Genomic DNA, 17,674 nt, shown 5'->3' on the forward strand with positions numbered 1-17,674 from the left:
CCGGCTGTTGAAAACCAAAAATCTCCAGATGTTGTCAAATATCCCCTGGGGAGCAAAATTACTCCTGGTTGAGAACCACTGACCTAACTATTTTGCTATTCTGCCTCTTTAAGCAAGTAGTGATATTTATTGAGTGTTTATCAAATGTCAGGCACTCACCCAAGGAATTTTAGTGTTAACTCATTTGATCCTCTCAAGAACCCTATGGGGGTGGGTACCACCGTCCTCATCCTTCTTCTACAGATGAAGATGTTTACAGGCACAGAAAAATTACATAATCCAGCCATGGTCACAAAGATTCTAAGTGGCCTGTATTTGAACCTGGTGAATCTGGCTTAGGAGCCCACTTCTCTGTCAATGAATAAGAGGCATAAACTGCAAGAGAAGCAAAAAGTTTATTTGGTGTCTCAAGAATTGCAATTTGGGGAACGTATAGTCAAGTAAAAACCCAAATAGTGTCCCACCAGGGAGTAAAAGTCAGGGGGTTTTAAAAGCAAAGAAGGGAGGTTGCATTACAAAGAATTTTCATTGGAGTTGGAGGCAGACAGCTAGTCTTGCCTGAACAATGATTGACTATGGATTCTATCTTCAGAGAGTCCACAGTCCTCAGTCTTTGTGATCAGGAAGTCCATTCTCCTGCTGACTTCTCAAACAATTGCTTGTAAAACAATTGCCGTTTTGGTCCCGTCCAGAGGTTTGGTCCAGTCCAGGGTTCAAAACAGCAAGGCAGTTTCTCTGGAAAGGCAGCTCTGACTCCATTTTAAAATAGCTCCACTAAAGTCAATTTTGACATTTCTCCCTTTTGATCTAGATCTTTCCTTGAAAGCATCGCTGATCAACTTTTGGAAAGCATTACTGATCAGCCATCAAAGTATCATTGGTCCCTCATCACCAGGAAGGCTCCTTCCCAGGATGTCATGTTCCATGTAGGAGGGAAAGCAGTTTTCTTAAGAGCCTTAGGCCATGGTTGAGCAACAAGAGTGCCAGAGCAGAGAAAAGCCTTACCGTCAACTTCCTTTAAGGGCAAACACCGTCTGTAGTTCCTCAAAGTTGCTCAGATGAAGGCTCATAGGCCTTAGCAATCATTTTAAAGTGCTAAGTGACTGTTATCTACGTGGTGTTTTTATAACATCGAGCTATGCAGAGAGATAAAGTTTTACAACAGCGAGAATTCCTATAATAATAAACAAAATGCTAAGTCCAAATTGGAGAATAGATTAGATAGAATAGAATAATAGAATAGATGAACTAGCAGGCAATTCCTGGGGGTAGCCAGCTAAAGAGATCAAAGAACCATGCAGTGTCAGTGGGTACAGCATTTAACCATTCAGCTTGTGCTCAGATTTTGTCTAGTTCAGCTTCTACTTCACCACAGGTATTTATTCAAGTACAGCAAGAGGTGTTTATCACAGAGCAAACCCCACCTCGTTCAGCTAGGAGGTAATTAAGAGCAATTCTATTATCTAATATAACTCTTGTAAGGGAATCCAAAGATTGATCTCGGGCAGCTATTGCTTTAGCGGCAGATTTAGCAATATTCCCCAGGGTTTTCGATAAATTTCTGACCATATATTCATTCCTGGCAATGCCTACCTAAGGAAAAAGTATTTTTCCAAATCTGGTATCTTCAGTGGGGCTGATACTACCAGTCATTGAATACTCTTGACCGTGCATGCAACTAGTTTCACGTTTTAGTCCGTGAAGTAGATTCAAAGGTAATGCCTTTGAATGCCCACTGCTGAGTTTCTGATTGATCACATAACAAAATAGGTGTAACCAATAATCCAGTTGTGTAGTGACCTCTAGTTTGACAGGGATAGCGTGTTCCCCATAGGTCTTTCTGCCAAGTACAAGTGAAAGTATACCCTAAGGGAGCACAAATTATGGAGTCATTATAACGAAATCTACTAAGCCAAGGATTTGATTGGTTAGGCAAGGAGTTCTAGACACTTACCACAAGGAATTAAGGGAGAAATGGCAGAGAGATTGGTAATTAAATATACTAAAAGATCTCTAGATTCATATACAGAATGAGGCTTCTGATGACAAACCCAATAGTCAGAAAGATTTCCCCCTTTTGTAATAGATTGGGAAATGTGGATAAGAGTATTGTTTTTCTAAGAAAGAGAGAGAGAAAATAAGGTAAGAAGCAACCGTGAGTAAAAGGTGTACAAGCCTGGTCTGGCCATCTGGGGAAAGCTATCTGCCTCAGATGTTGGCTGCTTCTCTTCCTAGTCAATTCGATTTGGAGGCCTCCGGCGTTTGTACCAGATGTCAGGAGGAGCCTTCTTTAGCTGTGAGATGTATCTCCAAGGTTCAAAGCCTTCTAGTTCTGTGGCAGTGTCAGTGGTTAGGAGCACTCGGTAAGGTCCTTTCCAATAGGGCTCGAGGGCTGTCTTCTGATGATGCTTCTAGATTATTCAGTCACCAGGCTCTAGACAGTGACCAACAGGATCATTTAAATTGAATCCAAGAAAGCTTCCTTAACCTGTTGATGACAGCCATGAGTATAAGACACTAGAGACTTACTGTAGCTGCTGATACCAGCATAAGACTAGAATCTAATATCTACAAAGCTGCAAATATAATTTCTCTCTCCACAATTACCCTCATTTTTTTTCCCAAAGATAATGACAGTAAAACTAATTTGTTTATATTTTAAAAACTTGGCCTGATTAAAGGAAAATAAGAATACTCACCAAAAGTTTCTGAATTCTGGAGGGAATAGGTAGGGAGAAAAAGTAAATGTTTCACCTTTGTTCACAAAGGTAAATCTTACCAAATTGTTGATAGCTTAAGAGAAAAGATTTCTTTAAATTTCAAAAAAAATCCAAAACATTAGGGCATCCTCCTCAGTTCATGTAGTCCCATGTGATTAATATTTGTTCTTGATCTTTCATTAGCAGTTTTATGAAGCCATCAGTCCCTCCAGTAGGGTTCTGTAATTTCTTACCCAGTTCAGCATTATGATCTGAAAGTTTATCAGAGACGTGTTCTAGAGTGAATGTCAGAGTTCTTTCCATGAATCTCTCTGAAGATGAGACATGTTTGCAGAAGCATCAGAGTAAAACAATAACTGTCTGTAAATGACAAAAGACTTCAAGTGGCGTGGTTAAACAGTTACAATGCAATTGGCAAAGAAATTTGGTTATTTCTGTGAAATATAAAATTTTAAGGTAACAACTAGAATTATGACTGATAATATTATACCGGGACATATCAGATTTTCAGGAATTTCATATATTTTTAGAAAACATATTAACAATATATATGCATCCAAAGATATCCATAAGGGAGGCTTAGAGTCACTTATTTGACAATGCTTCCCATGCAATTTAAAATACCAAATAAACCTAATTAGTTTAATATTTCCCTTATCATTAGAAGAGAGAACAAATTCTTTCAAAAACCCCAGGGGCCCTCTGGAAATTCTCAAAGATACTTTCCAGTTAAAAACAAAAAAAGACTTTATTTTGAATTTGAATTTTGGGGAGTTTGTCAAAAATTTCAAAAGATTTTAAAACACTTGGTCAAATAGGATCATAGGTCACTGTGAAACAAGGCTTAGTTATCCATTTAACCAAAGTGACAACAGAAGATGTTAAAAGCAAACACAGAAAGTTAAACAGTTTAAAAAAAAAAAAAAACTTGAGCGATCATTGTAGAGAGGCCTCAGCTTCTTGAACATAAGCAATTATTTTGACAAAAGATAGAATTTCTGCCCTTTAGGTAGACTTACTCAAAGGGAAAGAAAAATCTTTCACAATCTCTTTATCAAGAACAGACCAAAAATCCAAGAAAAATTGTCCTTTTAAGAGAGAAAGAAAACCAAATTCTAATTTTGCACCAGCTTACTTTTGATATTAAAACTCATTTACTTGATTAAATTCATTTCAATCTTAACCAACTTGACCATATACAAAACTGTTTTCTCAGAGTTCCTCTTCCACAAACCTTCTATAGCTTTCTTTTTTTACATTCAGATTTTGTCCCATGCCTTCCCTCCTTCCTAGCCTCTCCTTAGGACAAAAATTACTTTTCTTCTCCTTCACAAAGAATGTATCTCCATTCCTCACACCTTCTTTTAGTGAAAACATACATCTTACTTTCCTTTTACGCAGAGATGTTTCCCTCATTAATTTTTAGTAGCTGTAACCACATATCTAGAATTTTTAACCCTTAGAAACCTTAATTTTTAGTGAAAACAAAGAAGTAAACAATTATGAACTGTATTTTACCTTAGCATTTTGTGGATTGGCAGGCCTATAAATATTTTGTAGAAGCATGGGCTTTCTCATAGAAAATTTCTCAACATGGTACAAAACATGTTTATTAATAAACGCAAATATTTTTAACTTTTTCTGCAATAAGAAGCCAAAAGTAGATAAACCTATGTTTAGTAATTAATGTCTCATATTTTATCTTATTTGGAAATGATCTAGATACTCAATAAATTTCTATCATTTTACTTAATTTGGCAAAACTCTAAAGTTTCAAGTTACCAAAAGGTTTTGATGTTATTTTTAAGTACATGTACCATAACACATAAAAAGTTCACCTAAAAACCTTTTATCTTACTGACATCTATTTAGCTCACCTGTTCCCAGTAATTATGTTTAGATTGCCTACAAAAACTTCATGAGACATTAGACAAAATCGGCTATCATTGTAAGTTATTATTTTATAGCTGATAAATTTGGTAACAGGGGTAACAGGAGCTTATTTGACTAATAAGCCAGTAGAATGAAGGCTGCATGTCCCCCTCATATCCGATGCTGAGAACTCTCAGGGCGTGTCTATTTCAATCAAACCAACAAACTTAAATAAGCTTTTAGTTACCAAAGATTATTGAAATGTTAACTTGAGAAACACTTGAGTTAGTTTCTGTTATATTTCATTTGAAAGTATACTCAATTTATATAGTGCTTGTTTGTTTTCAAGTCAATTAAACAGAACTCTCATAAACTAGTCTTGATAATACCATCTGGAGGTTGAAAAATATCACATATTTATAACACACATACATAGACACACATAAACACACAGACAGATGCAAACAGAGATCTTACAGACTCTGTTTTTAAATTTTCCTTAGATTTTTGGGCAATGGTGCTTCCATAGTGGTCTGCATCTCCAAAAGCTTCTTCCCACCTTTTTTGCCCTTCAGTCTTAGGAATTGGGAATAGCCTAGATAACAGCTCCCAAAAAGATTTCAAGTTTTTTGAGATAAATAGGGGAGATTTGTTGCTTATCAAGGACTGACATACCCATCCAATTACATTATCCTTAGTTTGTTTCTTTCCCTCTGGGTACATAGTTGTATTTTAGCTTAGTGGGCGGGGGGGGGGGGGCGGGGGGGTGCTCCCCCTAGAAAAAAAATTTCTATCAGGCTTTGAATATCAGCTTCCAATTTGGCCAAATTTCTGATTATAAGATACTAAATCTTTTCAAATATCTTATCAGGTTTCAGCCAGGCCAAACAGTAAATATTTACGGCAGTATTAAACAACTCCATTAATTTTTAACTTTAGTTACCCCTTGGTGTTTAAGGGAATAATGTAGCAATTTACCAGAAAATTTATCAGCATCTTGTTAACTCTGGGAGATGCCCATATCAGACCCCTCCTCGAAAGTAGATACGGGGGTGTCTGTAAAGGCGTTAACTTAATAGACTTTTGTATAGTCTTTTCTTTTAGTACCTCTTATATCTTGCTTTTCCATTAGCTTTTTGCAACAAAACTTTCAATAAGGTTATTTTGGAATTTTGAAGACTTTGTTTTTAAGTGCATTTCTTAAATGATCTTATCTAATTAGAACATTCTTTCTAATAGCCAGTGTAATTCCCCTGAGGGCTGGCAGCAGTTTGAAAGGACCCTAGCTGCAAATGGGGTGCAACCCACATTTCTGTCTGACCATATTTTGGGCCACCAACCTGATGGTTACCAAGCCAAGCTCTCAGGACACGAAACAAGCTTAGTAAGATTTTGCTGTTCTTTGTAAATATTTACAGCTTCCAGGACCATGGTTTTTAAGCAGATGTGGCATGCTCGATTCTTTAGAAATTGAAGATCTCATTTCTGATCTTAAATCCACTATTCTCAAGTCTAGTGTGCAAAAAGACAAGTTTTGGAAGCTCAAAAGAGCCGTAATATAATTTTAAATCATCTTTTGTGTTATCAGTCCACTAGGACAAAAATTAAGGAGAGGAAGGACCATAGTTCTTAAAGATAAACCCAGCTGGAGTTCCCCAGGGAGGAACTTCTCGGGAACTTTTAGAAAATGAAATGCCCATGTTAAAGCACAGCCGGACAAAGAGACGAAGAGACACCAGTTGCAAGCCTCAAGTTGTTACCTGTGCTTCTGACCCACTGGCTGTAGCCGTTTGGACAAACAACACAAAAGACAGGATTTGAGCATTCACCAGATAGGGAATAAACCCTCAGATGGCAAAGGCTGTAGCCAGCTCAAACAGAGAAATCCTTTCAGACGGCAATGCCCATGAGCTGCTATGAGGTGGCCCAGACAGGGAGACTTCCAGACAGCAAAAGACATGAGTCAGCTTGGAGACAACTGTCTCCTGGGTGTTTACATTCTAAAGATGTGGTAAAATTTACAACTTCGAAGGACAGAGAGAAAAATGCAAGTAGAGAGAGGTCTGAATTGGCCTCGGTGAGTTTAGAATTAACAGCTCACAAAGAAGCAACTTTTCCAGTGTTTCATTTAGAAGCCTCATGATACCAATTGAAATAAGCTTCCCATTCGATTTGTTTGGTTAATTTTTCCAGTTGAATGCACAAATAAGCCAACTTAGGAATTTCAAGGGAGCCCCATTTAGGCCAGTGAAGCCTCAAGTCATCCTGAGTAATGTGAATCCAGCAGGACTAACATCTACATGTAGAAGGTTCATATTCTTTAAACATAAAAGCATCAGGAGTCCCAGAAAGGAGGCTGCCCTTTGGCAGTCCCCTTAGAAAAAGGACTCCCCATTTGTAAGTACTTACCAAAGAAACAAAGGCCCAAGAGAGAAACGAAAACAAACAGAAGTGCCTTAACAAAGCCAACAGCGAAAGGACAGCCAGAATAGGTATCACAGGACACCCACATAGAGAGTTTGAACTGCTAACAAAGATGGGAGATTTGGGCCCAGGAGGCCTTACCACCAGGAGCCGTAGCTGCCTGGAGGAGATGATAGAGCACAAAGGACTCTTTACAGGCTCCTTGCTCATGTCCACACAGTGGCACCAGAATCAGAGGTCAGTCGCTCTGGATCCCGCTTCTGACACCATGTACTGTCAACAAATAAGAAGCATAAACTGCAAGAGAAGCAAAAAGTTTATTTGGGGTCTTAAGAATTGCAATTCAGAGAGCATAGATTTGGGTAGAAATCTAAATAGTGTCCTGTTAGGGAGTAAAAGTCAGGGGCTTTTAAAGTCAAAGAAGGGAGGTTATATTACAAAGAATTTTAATTGGAGTTGGCAGAGAGCTAATCTTAGCTAAACAATGACTGACTATTGATTCTATTTTCAGGAAGTCCACAATCTTCAGTCTTTGTGATCAGGATGTCCATTCTCCTGCTGACTTCTCAAACAATTGCTTGTAAAACAATTGCCATTTTGTCCCGTTCCAAAGGTTTGGCCCAGTCCAAGGTTCAAGACAGCCAGGCAGTTTCTCTGGAAAGGCAGCTCTGACTCCATTTAAAATGGCTCCACTAGAGTCAGTTTTGATACCTGTAACCTCTTTGACATCGCTAGCTACGTTTTGGTCTCTGATGACTGAAGAACCTGGAATTGTCCGTGGAGTCACACGTGCAAATGCAAGACAATGTTTGGGAAACTGCAAGATTATCAGTGCAGCTGGAACACATATGAGAAGGGGGAACAGTGCGGAGTAAGGCGAGCAGAGCCCCAGTTAACGAGTGAAGAATGTGCCATGACAATCAGGTAGCTTAGGCTTCATCTTGTGGATCAGAAGGTACAGTCATTGAAAGGTTTTAAGCTAGAGAGGGGCATGATCACTCGATACTTGAGACGAATAGCTGACAGAGTAGGGAAGGTGGACTGGAGAGGCAAGACTGGTGGCTGACGCTCCTTTGGGGTTGACTTAGCCTCTGCCCAAATACCCATAACCTATGGAAATCAAGGCCCTAACTTGCAAACCTGAGATGACTTGGGGAGTGTGCAGGACAGACCCAACTCTCATTAGAGCCCTCTTATCCCTTAAATCCCTGCTCTGTCCACACCTCTACTGGCCATTAAGGACAGAAGCCGAGGATCCCAGCCCAGCTGACTCAGGCCTCCTCAGCCGCCTGTGCTCTCCACCTCTCTCGTCTCTCTTTCCTTACCTGGTGCTGGGCATAGAAGCCTCAACATATTCTGGCCCAGGGCAAGGTGTCTAAAGATAGGACACTTCCCCCACCCCCACAGCCCAGGGTCTCTCAGAGCTGTTTGGATTCCAAGAGAGACGAAACTCCTCTCTAAATGCTGGGGTCTAATGAAATCTGAAGAAAAGCCTCCCTGGTCTGGAAAACCCAGCCCCTCTCCTCCCTGTTGGGCCCTTCCCCATGCAGGACAGCAGGTGGCAGCACTAACAGGAATTTAAAAAATAAAACCAAACATGAAAATCCAAACTCTGAGAATGTGTTCATGCACTACCAGCGCTCACACCCACGTACTCCCTCTGCTTTCTCTCCACCCACCCCCAATCATGGCTTTGAAGATTCCCCTCTCCTTGCTTCTGCCCTTTGTCCCTCCTCAGTTAATGAGAAACAAAATTGCAATGGACCCAGAAGCAGGCTCAGAAGGTGTGAGAACTGGAGATGAGGGGAAGAGTTGAGACAGCAGGATATCAATTTGTCTTTAGACATAAGATCCCCGAGGTTGAAAGGATCCATGCCTGGCCTAAGCCTACATCCAAGGACAAAAAGTTCTCTTTCATTAATCACATAGATTAAAGATACTATGTAATTAATCTATTAATCACATAGATTAAAGAGCCAGGATCTAGCATCGTCTTCAGGACCCATGGCCTCATCCTTCTAATCTTGTCTGGCTTACAAAGAGCCATCTGGTCACAATTATCATTTTAAATAAATTTATTCTATAATTGTTAAAGTGATTTAATAGCATTACAGAAATTTCCCTAAACAGGGAAACATCTTTTAAATCATCCACAGCCCTATACTCTAGTATGGTCCCAGTTATTTTAGATTGTTCTCGTGTTTTCTATTTTTGTGAACATAGTGTACTTACAAGTCTGTAGCTTGCTTCCTTTCCTTCCTTTATTCAGTCATCCTACCGATGTTTGGGGGCCTACACGTAGAGAAGACGTGGCTCTTGCTCTTTAGGGGCTCACATTTTGGCCAAGGGAAAGGGGGACAAAACAGATAATTGAAGGGCTAGAAATAACCACCTGTCCTGGTTTGCCTGGAACTGAACCATTTTTAGGATTGAAAGCCCCGTATTTCAGGAAAACCCTCATTTGGTCCCAGACAAACCTTTCTAATAGGTCACCCTATTAGAAACATGTTCCCCCAAATTAAACCAGGCCAAAATTCCATTTTAATTTAATTTATATATCAGCCTTTTAGCTATACCTTTTTGCCTTTCTTTTTTTTAATTATTTTATGTTATTTTTAGCGGTTTCTCTAGGGTAGCTGAGATTTTTTTTATACCCTTAAAAATTGAGAACCCCAAAGAGCTCTTGTTTGTGTAGTTTATCTATTCATATTCTCTGTATTAGAAATTAAAACGGAGAACATTTTAAAACACAAGGACACACAGCACACGTTCCTTTAGTTGTCAGGGGATGTCGCCACCCCTCAGGTGGCCTCTGGTAACTGCACAGTGCACTCACGAGAGAAAGGGAGAAAAAAAACAAGTAACATCTTAGCATTGTTGTGAAAAAAATTTTGACCTCACAATCCCCCTGACAGGGTCTCAGGGACCCCAGGGCTCCCCAGACCACAGATAGAGAACCACTGCTCTGGAGAGAACCGCGGCTTTACGTCCTTGACTCGTCAGTCTCCTCAGATTAACATTGTTGTGAAGAAACCTGGGAACTGTGTGAGCCAACCCCTCACTCTTTACGCCATAGTTCTCATGTCTGTTACATCTGCGTATGTTATAAACCCCACAATACAGTGTCATAATTTTTGCTTTTAACAGGTATCTGTATTTGAAAGACATGAAGAAGGAAAAACAGTTTTATATTTAGCTGCAAATTTAATTTCTCTTTGCTGCCTCCTGCAGCTCTGTTCCTACAGCTGGATTCCTTTCCCTTCAGCCTGAAGCACTTCTCTCAGCATTTCTCATGGTGAGGTCTGCTGACGACAGTCTCTAAGTTTTCTTTTATCTGAAAATGGTTTTATTTCATCTTCATTCTTGAATATTTTCACTGCAAAAGCAATTCTGAGTTGACGATTGTTTTCTTTCAGCATTTTAAAGATGTTGTTCCACTGTCTTCTGGTCTGTATTGTTTTTGATGAAAAAACAGTAACATTGAAAATGTTGTTCTCTGTATGCAGCGTGTCTTTTTTCTCTGGATGCTTTCAAGATTTTCTCTTTATCTTTGATGTTTAGCAGTTTGACTACGATGAGCCTAGATGTGCTTCTTTGGTTTTTTTGTTTGTTTTTTGCGGGTTTTTGTTGTTGTTGTTGTTGTTTTGCTGAGGAGGATTCACGCTGAGCTAACATCTGTTGCCAATCGTCCTCTACTTTTTGTACATGAGCTACTGCCACAGCGCGCCCACTAATAGACGAGTGGTGTGGTTCCGCGCCCAGGAACTAAACCCAGGCCGCTGAAGCAGAGCACGCCTAACTTAACCACTAGGCCACCGGGGCTGGCCCTAGATGTGCTTTTTTGTTTTTTTATTTTCAATTCTGCTTTGAGTTTACTGAGCTTCTCAAATCTGAAAATGTACATTTTTCACCAAAGTTGGGAAATTCCCAGCCATTATTTCTTCAAATATTTTTTCTGCCTCATTCTCTCTTTCCTCTCCTTCTGAGACTCAAGAACACATATATTAGAGTTTTTGTTAGTGCCCCACAGGTCCCTGAGTTTCTGCTCATTTTAAAAAATTTTTTCCTCTGTGCTTCAGATTGGGTAATTTCTACTTATCTATCCTCAAGGTCATTGACGCTTTCTTCTGCCATCTTCACTCTTCTATTAAGCTCCTCTGGTGATTTTTATAAATTTCGTACATTGCATCTTTCAACTATCTTTCAACTCTAAAATTTACATTTAGTTCTTTTTTAAAGTTTCTATTTCTCTACTTACATTTCCTATCTTTTTTCTTTAATATGAGCATATTTTTCTCTGCATCTTTGTGTGCTAAAATCCTTGTGTACTGATTCCAACATCTGGGTCTTCTTGGGAGATGGTCTCTGTCATCTTCTCTCTTGAGCGTGGTTTGTGTTTTCCTGTTTCTTCACATTTGGAGTAATTTTGGATTATATGCTGGACATGATGTTGATACATTATAAAGACCATGGATTCTGTGATGTTACTCCTAAGGGTATTGATTTTTTTTTTCAAGTAGGCGGTTAACTTGGCTTAACTCAAACTGCAAACTGTCTTAAGACAAGCAATAGTTTAAGTGTAAATTGAGTTCTTTTCATCTTAGCTAGGCTGCCCGGAGTCTGTCCCATGCATTCATTGCTCAGGGGAACAAGGATAGAAATATCTGAGACACTCAAGTAGCTTACAGCCTCATTCTGAGCCAGGCATCACACAATGAGATGGGACCAGGACAGGACTTCAGACTCAAAGCGTAGAGCTTGGAGCTCAGGGAGGTGGTTCAGAGGCTCAGTGCTATCACCTCCACAGCCTATCTCAGCACCTCCCTGTGCCCCTAGAGAGATCAAGGTGAGCAAAGGCATCTCGTGATGATAAAATTAAGAAAAGAATGCTAGCTCTCCCTCAGACCTGCTCCCCTCCCCACAGCTGCAGAGCCTAAGTCATCAACTCCTCATTCCCCCTATCCCCCCAGACAAATGTGCCATCCCACACAGTGCCAGCCCTGAAGAGCCGCAGTGCCTGCATCTACACCATTGGAGAGCTACTTCTGCTTCTCCCGCCCAGGCTACAAACTGCAGCGCAACAGCCACTTCTGTCTTCCTGCCAGCTGGAGAGGAGGCCCCAGAGCAGGGCAGGTGGTCCTGAAACCAGTCCCACATAGGCCTGCAGTGACCAGCTGCACACAGAACCATCAGGCTTTCTCCAGTCCCGAGTCTCTGGAGGCTTTCTCCCCTGACCCCAACACTCACTGCAGCTACACCATCTAGGTGAAACCAGGACAGACCCTCATATTCAAAGTGTTAGGTTCCCCAAAACAGGGGCTACATCCAGGCCCTGGACTGCTCCAGACACCAGCTGCACTGCCTCTTCACGTGCCTCCCTCCCTCTGTCCCACCCAGCCTCCAGCTGGCACTTTAACCACTGTCCATTTAGGGTAATCAACTGTCCTGGTTCACCCAGAACTTTCCCAGGTTTAAAACTGAAAGCCCCATATCCTAAGAAAGCCCTTAGCCACATGCAAATCAGAACAGCTAGTCACCCTACTTTCCTGGAGTTTTCTTCTAAGGCTTTCCTCCTCCTCTCCTCCAGGGCTAGGCGAGGTACTCCACTACGTGCCCCTCCTAGGAGCACAGCACGAGCCTTGGAGCAGAGTGTAACCCTGCCCATCAGAGACTGCCCAAGAGAGTGGGGAATGATGCTCTGCGGGGAGAGAGGGGTGGCTCTCCAGCCCTGATCAGAGCCTTAGCTGGTTTCTTCCCACCAAGTGAGTCATAGATTGGTACTATTGTTCACCCCTAGGGATGCGTCTCTGGGTTCCCAAGTGCTCTGTGTGACCCTAAGAGTTATATAAGAGGGCAGGTTTCAGTGCTCTCTGGAGAGGGGAGAAATCCTAGTCAAAGGGGCCTGCTCCTCAACAGATGGATATGGGAGATTATCCCCAGGTGTGGTTGGGGTTGATGTACAGCAGGGTAGACTTGATTCTAAGACTATACTTGGAAGATTGTGTCTGTCCTGACCATCACTCCCCTGCCATCCCCTCATAGCCATGGACTGTGGCTCTTCTGAACCTTTTCAGCCTGGAAAAGCAAAGATCCAGAGCATACCCTGTCTGGGTCTGTAACTTGCTGCATTTGTGAGGAGTCATATTACTACCTGCAAAATGGAAGAAGCAATAGCTTCTTCCACGAGAAGTGTGTGTGTTGTTTGTGTGTGTGTCCAGAAAGTAAGCCCAAATGGAATGTAAGGATTTCCATACATTTCATACACCTAGAACACCTGGCACATAGTAGGCATTCAAGAAAGATTTGTTGAGTGAATAAATATGTGTGTGTATGTGTGTGTCTCTAGGTCTGAATGGTAAGTCCTTCTTAGGCCTGGGAGAGTGAAAATGGGGCTGGGACAGATAGTCCAGTCTCCCACCCACAAGAAGAATTCCCTCTACAACAGTCCAACTGCCAAATGAATTATTTCATTTGGTGATTTGCGGGGGAAATGTCTCAGCTTCAAGCCCCACACTCTGATGACAGGTTTTTTTGGATAGGGCAGGCTACACTGCTGCCGACAGGCAGAACGAAGCACAGTACTGTTCCACCACACTGGTTTTCCTCACTCCAAGCACATCGCAAATCTCCTCCACAATCCTTTTTTTCTGCTTTGAGGACTCCTCCCTACACTCCCTTCCAGCCACCCTGGCAGGGTAGAGGCAGAAGGGTGTTCCCCAGACTCTTTCTCACAGTGAGTTCTTTTTTTTTTTTGTGAGGAAGATCAGCCCTGAGCTAACATCCATGCTAATCCTCCTCTTTTTGCTGCGGAAGACCGGCTCTGAGCTAACATCTATTGCCAATCCTCCTCCTTCCCCCCCCCCCCAAAGCCCCAGTAGATAGTTGTATGTCATAGTTGCACATCCTTCTAGTTGCTGCATGTGGGACGTGGCCTCAGCATGGCCGGAGAAGCAGTGTGTCGGTGCACACCCAGGATCTGAACCTGAGCCACCAGTAGCAGAGCACACGCACTTAACCACTAAGCCACGGGGCCGGCCCTCACAGTGAGTTCTTAACAGCTGGTGGACAGACCCCAGAACTTTGGGACAAACCCATACCCCTCCCACCTTTCAGACCTGAGTACATTGAGATGACTTTTTTTAAGTACTGAGGAAGAAACGAGGCTCTGATTTCAGTGGGAGGGAGGAAACAGAGATATGTTGCTGAGCATGTGTCCCACATATGATTCCAGCGGGTTATCGCTGTGTTGCTCATGGGAGCACGATGATCGAGGCACTGGGCACAGAGCTGTTAGAAAGTGTTCAGGTAACCAGTGCTCAGACTGGGGTAGCGGCCACAGCAACAGGTAATAGAGAGTGGGGCTAATGGGGGGAGATCTCTTGCAGCACACTCAGTATATTGAAGTAGCTGCAAAGTACCTTCAACTTTGGATGACCACAGTCACAAAAGATGACCATATAACTTATTGTCTGAACCAAAACACCTTTGAAAGGGAAAGGGGGCACTTATTAATAATCACATCAGGATAATCAGTGTAAACTGGGACTGTTCCAACCAAACTAAGACATATGCTGTCTGGATAGATGACCCTAAAGAGTGTTCTGGAAGATTGAGTAAAGTTAGTCCACCAAAGCTATAAAGAGAAGGAGAGTTAATACCCTCGTGGGTAAGGCACTAACACTCTTGCTACCTATCAGAGTTACTGAGGGAGAGGACAATGATGGAGAGGTAGGAACACTCCTGTCTTTAGGAATTGCTTCAAATAAAGTAAATCAGCGTGGGTGAAAATAAATGCAAAAGTCACCAGTATTGTCAGAGCTGATTTGTGGTTCGATGGGTGTATGATGAAGGAGCAGCTATAGGGAAGAAAGATCAGAGAGATAAACACAGTATGTGGCCCCTAAGCATTATGACTACGCTGGTTCTGCACCCCTTCCTCCCAGGGCAATCCCTGGGAGCTCATGCTATGACCCCTCTTGTTCATGGGCAGTTCCAGCAGGTCCTGGCTTCTTACCTGCATGTGTCGGTAGAAGGCTTCCTCTTTTGGGGCTATTTTCCTCCTCCCTCTGCTGCCATTGGCAAGAAATGACCCAAGCTGGACTTCTAAGGGCCATCAGGCTTCCCTCCCATGACCAAGCAGTCCACAGTCAGCCGCCTTATGTGCTTTGACATCCAATCGGAATGCAAGATCTCAAACATTGGCTGTATCTCCAGATTTCCAACTCAGGGTAAGTTGAATCAGTACAGACCAAGAACTGAGGAGGAGGCCACAGAGGTGAATTCTACTCGCCTTCCCCAGAGTCTCTCTCTCTGCACCATCTCATTTCGATGAGGTCAGGTCCTGGTGCCTCCACGTGGCCATCGCTCCTCTCCCCAGGGCACCTGGCCTGGAAAGGAAGGGCTGCGATAGAGACAACCCTGGGCTAGGGAGTCACTGACAGAGAACCAGGAGCATAAAGAAATGGAAACAAAGTCTTGGAAATAGAGAAAGTTTGAAAAATGGGCAGCTGCATGCCCCACAGAACTGTGCTTCAGCCACTCCTTCAAGCTAAGTCTGGGTGTCAGCGGGCAAGAGGTCTTCCTGGTCTCACAGATATCAAGCCTCAATTGGACTAAAAACTATTTTCAATATTTCAGCTATCCCTGAGCCAGACAGCAAGTGTTGTCAGCTCTAGAGATTTTTTTAAAAGTCATGCTGACAGTTACTATACTTTCAGTAACTTTCGGCTCCTCCTGCTCCTGGAGCCTTCCCCAGCCACAGCCCCATTGCCAAGATTGGGCCAACTCCTCTCACTTGCCCTGGAGTGAGGGGACCCGTCTCCTAATTATAGAAGAAAAACATAATGTGTCCCATATTCCGTTTGTTAACTTTCTCTCTTCTTTTGCACATTTTAAGCTTCTCAGGCCTGCCTTCTTTTTCCCTCTGAATACTCTATAATGAAATTCTGGTGCTTGGTTTTCAAAAGCAAGCCCCACAAATGCTCATGAAACAAACCTCAGCAAGATGAGGAGAACATACTCCCTCTTATCCTAGAGTTGCCAAAAATCAGACACAATTCTGCTTCGTAGAGTTGATTCTGATAAAGTGGTGAATCAAGAACATTCAATCTCACTGGTGTGAAAATATATAATCTTGTTCTATGTTATATTTATATCATCTTTGGAAGTGTAATTTGTACAAAGGAGTCTGCTAAGACATTCAGACTTCAAAGATGATTGCTATGTGACCAGTGCAATGTAATCTATAAACCTTGGAAGTCTGCAGCTCTGGTTGGCTGTTGATAATTTATTACTCTGAAAACAATATTTAAATTAACCTCTTCAATTTCCAAAAGGAATAAATACTTGTGAGATTGTTGTTTGTTTGTTAGATCAGAAGAATACCTCTAAGACTCTCTTTTCCTCCTTTCCAGCATAAAGGTAAAATCTCATTACTCTTTTTGATTTTTTTTTCAAAGAGTTTAAGAGTCTGTGATTACTTGAATTAACAGGAGGAATCCCTGCCTTGTGATCTACCAGGAAAGACAGGAATCAACTTTATGGGAAGGGCTGGAAAAGGAAAGACAGGGAAACAGTAAAACCCTGAGTTCAATTAAGTTGAGGGGATTTGGGATTTGTCTGTGGCCCATAGCACCCCTTCCCTGCAGGTGATCTAAGGGACACAGATGCTCTGACCACGATATTTGGGGTCATCTCCACTGTGCCCCTCTTACTTGAGAGACAATAGAATTCCCAAGCCCAATAGGAAGCTACCTTCTCAAGTAGAGGCTCCCAGGACGATGAAGCAGTATGATGCCTGGAAGAGACGAAGCTGTCAGAGCAAAGGCTTGGCTCAAGGAGGATGAAAGCAAGAACACGGAGGCCTGGAGAAAGGGAGGAAGGAGATGGAGATGAGGGAAGCATGCAGGAAGAGCAACAGGAAGGAGAAGAACACACAGCCAGGGACCCGAGCGGCCTGCGTGGGCCCAGAGTGGAGATGACTTCACGAAGTGGGGGTGAGGGGATTGCCACCCAAGCTCTCCCTCGGACTACAGATGGAGGGAGCATGATCTGGGAAGAAGAGGGATCCAGAGGAGTGGCGCTTGAGAAGGAGCCTGGCCATTTGAGACGACCCAGGGAGAGCCTGGAAGGAGCTGATTATTACTATTACAGGATTAAAAAATATTACAGAGGTGTACCATTTTTAGTATATTTTGTATCTTTAGATTTTTCTCACTCTGCTGTCAGATAGCTGTGTTACAACCATATGTGTTTTGTTGTCCTGTGTGGGGCCGGGGAAGTCTTCCACAGGAGAAGGGGAAGAGGGAAAAGTCAGGTCACAAAGAGTGGTAGCGGAAAAATACTCAGCAAAGCCATAGCAGGGCTGAAAGAAGAGGGATTACAGGTTAGCTTAGGGGGAAAAGGGGAGGAAGTTGGCGAAGAGACTCTCTACCCATATATTCAAGATTGAACCACACGCATTTCACCATCATGTATGTGGGTTAAGCACCGTCCTGGCTATCAGCGATGGTGAGCCAAGCAGCCACAGTCCCTGCCTTAATGGAGCTGACTAGCTGGCCTGGTAGACTGGGAGTGTCCCTAAGGGTTCCCAGAGAGTCTCTTGAGAGAAGAGTGGACCAAGAGCCCCGGAGTGGGTGAGGAGCCATTGCCAGCACATG

The 17,674-nt window shown here is 42.5% G+C and overlaps 1 long non-coding RNA gene across 1 annotated transcript in view; it reads right to left on the minus strand.

Annotated features, from left to right (window-relative positions):
• Window positions 1-17,674, minus strand: part of LOC147914828 (uncharacterized) — a 19,938-nt gene continuing 2,264 nt past the window's right edge. Inside the window, exons 2-3 of the long non-coding RNA XR_015555010.1 lie at window positions 2,700-3,080; window positions 1-2,488 (exon numbers count right to left, since the gene is read on the minus strand). This is a non-coding gene — a long non-coding RNA (uncharacterized LOC147914828). The remainder of the gene's footprint in view (window positions 2,489-2,699; window positions 3,081-17,674) is intronic.

Source organism: Ceratotherium simum, chromosome 17 (genome assembly GCF_057802395.1).
Source record: "Ceratotherium simum simum isolate JZ-2026a chromosome 17, ASM5780239v1, whole genome shotgun sequence".
NCBI lineage: Eukaryota > Metazoa > Chordata > Mammalia > Perissodactyla > Rhinocerotidae > Ceratotherium > Ceratotherium simum.